Raw genomic sequence first — 6550 nt, 5'->3', positions numbered from 1 at the left:
CGGACATTTTTTTGTTAGTTTATTAGGCGGAATTTTCACAGAAAAATACTTTTTTGAATTGCAGTAAAGTCACTAAAATATAGAAAAGTTTACCCGCAATCCATTGGGCTCGTGTGTGTAGAGAGAGAATCGCATGATTTTTGCCCAAAAATGGCGGAAGTTACCAGATTCTAGTAACTTTAATATTAGGGATTGTTCCACCTGTTTGAAGATATCTGTATATATTTTTATAAAGTCACTAGATATAGAAAGTACCGCAATCATCCGCCATTTTTGGCCAAATTTGCTGCCAACTTAAAAAAATTGACAAATAAAATATGAATAACTGTAATTTTTATAAACTAACTTCATAGTACTGTCATGTTTTATAGAAATATATCCCTTGATTATATACTACTATAATCAAAGATATATACAGATATCTCCAAACAGGTGGAACAATCCCTAACATTAAAGTTACTAGAATCTGGTAACTTCCGCCATTTTTGGGCAAAAATCATGCGTTCTCTCTCTAACACACCAGCCCAATGGGTTGCGGTACTTTCTATATTTACTTAGTGACTTTAATATTTTTATAAAACTTGACAGTACTATGAAGTTAGATTATAAAAAGTTACAGCTATTCAGATTTTATTTGTCAATTTTTTTAAGTTGGCAGCAAATTTGCCCAAAAATGGCGGATGATTGCGGTACTTTCTATATCTAGTGACTTTAGATCCAGATTGCAGTTACGCCCCCTAGCGGTCATTTCAGAAACTTAAAAATATTTTCCAGGTTTTGCTCATGGCCGTGTTACTAATAACTTTTTTACCGCCAGCCTCTATGATGGATAGATTCTCAGATACAGTACCTCGCATTCTTAGTTGGCCACCCTGTACAGTTTCAGAAAAATTATTAGGAAACGTAAGGAAAGGGGGAAACAGAGGAGAAACAGGTAAGAACAGGAAAAAAGTACAATGGAAACTGTACATAAAAAAAGAGAAAGATTTTTGGAAGGTGATAAGCAGGGGAAAAAACAAAAATAGAACCTTATTTAACTGTATTAAGGTACTATAAGGAAAGCAGGAGAAAGGGAGAGCTGGAAGAAGTACAATGAAGATGAAAAGTTAAACGGAAGAGCACCAAATTGTATATTAGAGGAAGGAACGAGAATGGAAAAGACAAGGATAGCGTCCGGGTGCAGGGCGGTAAAATTATAGGAAAAAGGCGATAGAAAAAGCGAATTGGTGAAAGAATGCTTGACAACGAGGATGAACGCAACGGGAATGTGGGAAAAACAAGGAGGAAAATATTACGACGAAGATGGATACGGATTGACTGGGGTTGACGAAAAAAATTGAAAACAGTAAAGATAGAGGGCGCACGTAGAAGTCATAAAGTAAAGTCACTAGATATAGAAAGTACCGCAATCATCCGCCATTTTTGGGCAAATTTGCTGCCAACTTAAAAAAATTGACAAATAAAATCTGAATAGCTGTCATTTTTTATAACCTAACTTCATAGTACTGTCATGTTTTATAAAAATATATACAGATATCTCCAAACAGGTGGAACAATCCCTAACATTAAAGTTACTAGAATCTGGTAACTTCCGCCATTTTTGGGCAAAAATCATGCGTTCTCTCTCTAACACACGAGCCCAATGGATTGCGGTACTTTCTATATTTAGTGACTTTATCATAAAGATCTTATAAGGAAGTGGTTACTGACCCACAATCGTGCCATATCAAAGGCGGAAGAAATTTGATACAACCAATTTCGTGAATGCAATGGAAATGATTTGAAGAATTTCGAAATCGCTGAACAAGAGCAAGTCAACAGCGTAATGGAGCTATTGGAGGGCAATGCCAATTGACGACCACAACTGTGAAGTAAGGAGAGGAAGATCATCAAAGAATTTGAAGAAGATTTCATGGCAGAAAAGGTCAAATAAGACTGAGGTTAGCAACGCCAAAACCTAGGACATTACGATATTGGGTAGGAGAGGCGCTTTAACGACACATTTCCCTCAAAAAGTGGAAAATCTTGTGTCAAGAGAAAAAACTGTCCAGAATTTAATCGACACGCTGGAAAGATTCCAAGAAACCAATAGCCGAAACCGAGGAAACCAAGAGAGAAAATGGACAATGGAAATTATGAAAGTCTACTCAGTGCAGTATGGAAGAGGTCGGAGACGAGCAGAGACTAAGGAAACTCGGATATTGCGGACCTAAGACCACCTAGGATAACAGAACGCTAACACGCTAGGAGATCAGAACCTGGAGGCAATCCAACCAGAACATTACGAGACGAAGGAGGAGAATAAAAAAGGACCAGGAGACAAGCACAAAGTGAGACTACAGCTAGAAAGCTAAGAAACACTAAGAAACTGGTACCAGATGCGTGAAGACTTAGGTACTCAAAACGAGAAATTTAGGAACCAGACAATATCCTAATCTGTTGCTAATTGTTTCAATTATTATGACTTATTAGTGACTACAAACTATCCAGTCCTTAAAAAATTACTCAAAAAAATAATAAGTTTACTCACAGTAAAAATGCAAACTCACAGCTGTAGCTTCACAAAGGTGACTATTACATTTCATTGTCAATCTAATCATTTGGATACTCTTATCAAATACTCAATTCTATCGCAGATCTTCCGACAATCACTGTCGCTACGCAATCAACTTTTTGGGAAGCCACTCGACACATTCTTTGAGAAGGTTTCTGTATACCGTCTGGAATCTCTTAACGTTTCTTTTATTGGCAATTCCCTAAGCGCATTTCAAGGCTCCTTGAGCTGGGGTATACCCTCTCCGTGTTGGGCCTTGTCGTGGTTGTGGAGGTTGTGTGGATCGGTGATCAAGAGGGGCGAATCCAGAGTAAAGACAACACAAAAGAATGGAAGAATGTATACTCTTCTGACGTGGGGACTGATCAAAAGACTAAACCGGAGGAAGCGTCCCAGGATACTCCTTAACCTGGTTGCAAGTCATCGAGCCGCAACAACAGTCCAAACGACGCAAGTGCATCTCCGGCGCTGAGCAGAAGAGAAGATAGAAAGTCAGGTTGGGCCAAATGAGTCAACTGCTCCAAGAGTCACCTCCCAACCCAACCCTAACCCAGGGCTTCAGGGACAAAATGACCCAGCAATTAAATTTCAGCACTTACATTCAGAGCTTAGAATACAAGATGATGGATTCAGATTTCAGGATTGGTATCATGGTTCGGGACCTAGGATACGGGTATTGAGGCACAACATTTGAAAGGAATTGAGGGATTCAGAATTGGGGATTAAAGATTTAGCGTCACGATTTAGGATCCGTTATTCAGAATACAGGATTCAGGAGTTCTATGAATTTAAACTTAAAAGTTAAAAAACCCAAAACGCAAGAGGATTCAGGATGACTTAGGATTTAATGCTTCGCCGATTCCGGATCCAGGATTCAGGATTCAACGTTCAAGATTCAAATTTTAAGGTACGCAGTTTGCGAAATGCAGTTCAAATAAAAAACAGAATTATCGGGGTTACAGGGTTAAGGATTCAAAGTGCAGTAATCAAATTTCAGGGAGGAGGGGGTTACTTTTTGAAATTATGGATTCTACAGAGCAAAATCTATAAGGAAATGTTTTTTCCCGGTCGTTCTGAGACAATTTTTTTTCGGGGCTCAAAAACAGGCAGTGTGTAAACCTTTTTTTTACCAAAAATCGACTACACCAAAATTCCTCGGGAAAACACTTTTTCTTATTAATTTTGGTGCGTAGAATCCAAAACAATTCGTACTTTTTCGATCAGACTTCTCAAAAAAAAGTTATTAACCAGAAACCAATTTCGAAAGAAAATTCAAAGGGCTGTAACTTTTGAACTAGTAGCCCAATCTTGGAACTGTTTGAAATTATGGATTCTACAGGCCACATTCTATAAGAAAAATTTTTCCGGGTCGATCTGAGACAATTTTTTTTGCGGGCCTCAAAAAAAGGCAGTGTATAACCTTCCTTTTTTACCAAAAATCGATTACACCAAAATTTCTCGGGAAAACACTTTTTCTTATTAATTTTGGTGCGTAGAATCCAAAACAATTCGTACTTTTTCGATCAGACTCCTCAATCAAAAGTTATAGACTAGAAACCAATTTCGAAAGAAAATTCAAAGGGCTGTAACTTTTGAACTAGTAGCCCAATCTTGGAATTGTTTGAAATTATGGATTCTACAGGCCACATTCTATAAGAAAATTTTTTTCCGGGTCGATCTGAGACAATTTTTTTTTTCGGGGCTCAAAAAAAGGCAGTGTATAACCTTCCTTTTTTACCAAAAATCGACTACACCAAAATTTCTCGGGAAAAAACTTTTTCTTATTAATTTTGGTGCGTAGAATCCAAAACAATTCGTACTTTTTCGATCAGACTTCTCAATCAAAAGTTATAGACTAGAAAACCAATTTCGAAAAAAAATTCAAAGGGCTGTAACTTTTGAACTAGTAGCCCAATCTTGGAACTGTTTGAAATTATGGATTCTACAGGCCACATTCTATAAGAAAAATTTTTTTCCGGGGCGATCTAAGACAATTTTTTTTTTCGGGGATCAAAAAAAAGCAGTGTATAACCTTCCTTTTTTACCAAAAATCGACTACACCAAAATTTCTCGTGAAAACACTTTTTCTTATTAATTTTGGTGCGTAGAATCCAAAACAATTCGTACTTTTTCGATCAGACTTCTCAATCAAAAGTTATAGACCAGAAACCAATTTCGAAAGAAAATTCAAAGGGCTGTAACTTTTGAACTAGTAGCCCAATCTTGGAACTGTTTGAAATTATGGATTCTACAGGCCACATTCTATAAGAAAATTTTTTTCCGGGACGATCTGAGACAATTTTTTTTCGTGGCAAAAAAAAGGCAGTGTATAACCTTCCTTTTTTCCAAAAATCGACTACACCAAAATTTCTCGGGAAAACACTTTTTCTTATTAATTTTGATGCGTAGAATCCAAAACAATTCGTACTTTTTCGATCAGACTTCTCAAAAAACAGTTATTTTTTTATTTATTTCAAAAGAAAATTCAGAGGGCTGTAACTTTTGAACTAGTAGCTCAATCTCGGAACTGTTTGAAATTATGAATTCTACAGGCCACATTCTATAAGAAAAATTTTTTCCCGGGGCGATCTAAGACAATTTTTTTTTCGGGGCTCAAAAAAAAGCAGTGTATAACCTTCCTTTTTTACTAAAGATCGACTACACCAAAATTTCTCGGGAAAAAACTTTTTCTTATTAATTTTGGTGCGTAGAATCCAAAACAATTCGTACTTTTTCGATCAGACTTCTCAATCAAAAGTTATAGACTAGAAACCAATTTCGAAGAAAAATTCAAAGGGCTGTAACTTTTGAACTAGTAGCCCAATCTTGGAACTGTTTGAAATTATGGATTCTACAGGCCACATTTTATAAGAAATTTTTTTTTCCGGGTCGATCTGAGACAATTTTTTTTTCGAGCTTCAAAAAAGGCATCTTCCTTTTTTACCAAAAATCGACTACACCAAAAGTTCTCGGGAAAAAACTTTTTCTTATTAATTTTGGTGCGTAGAATCCGAAACAATTCGTACTTTTTCGATCAGACCTCTCAAAAAAAAGTTATAGACTAGAAACCAATTGCGAAAGAAAATTCAAAGGGCCGTAACTTTTGAACTAGTAGCCCAATCTTAGAAATGTTTAAAATTATGGATTCTACAGGCCACATTCTATAAGAAAATTTTTTTCCTGTCGATCTGAGACAATTTTTTTTCGGGTCTCAAAAAAAGAACCTTCCTTTTTTATTAAAATTCCATTTTAAATTACGTACGTGGAGACATCTCAACGTAACTTGTAAAACTATTAAATTAAGGAAAGTGTATCGATTACTAAGGAGATGGCGCACTTGTCCCTTTTGTATTGAAACTAACTATTCAAAAACCGCGCCATTGAACAACAATTGCTGTACACATCTTGCAATACTATGCACCTTTTGAACTGCCATTTAAGTAAAATTAAGTGGGCGTGGCTATTAATCGCATAAATTCAAATAAGATTTGGAAAGATATTACGTACGTGGAGACATCTCAACTGAACTTGTAAAACTATAAGATGAAGGAAAGTGTATCCATTACTAAGGAGATGGCGCACTTGTACCTTTTATATTTAAACTTACTATTCAAAAACCTGGCCATTGAACTCCAATTGCTCTACAGATCTAGAAAAACACCGCACCTTTGAACCTTTAATGGTGTACCTTCTGAACCCTGAAAGGCCCGAACCTGTAGCAATGAGCTCTGGATCCTGAATCGTACTTCCCATTGAGATAGGGCCCTGAATTATTAATCATCTGGAATCTTCTGTCCTCAATAATAAGTCCTACATCCTCAATTTTCTACCCTTGGGAATCAGTCCTGAATCGGCGAAGAATTAAGCCCTAAGTCATCCTGAATCCTCTTGCGTGTAGAGTTTTTAACTTGTAAGTTTAAAGTCATAGAACTCCTGAATCTTGTGTTCTGAATAATGGGTCCTAAATCGTGATTCGAAATCTTTTATCCCCAATTC

This window comes from Photinus pyralis, unplaced genomic scaffold (assembly GCF_008802855.1).
Source record: "Photinus pyralis isolate 1611_PpyrPB1 unplaced genomic scaffold, Ppyr1.3 Ppyr1.4_LG10, whole genome shotgun sequence".
Taxonomy (NCBI): Eukaryota; Metazoa; Arthropoda; class Insecta; order Coleoptera; family Lampyridae; genus Photinus; species Photinus pyralis.
The sequence above is the reverse complement of the archived record's forward strand: the minus strand, read 5'-3'. Positions refer to the sequence as shown.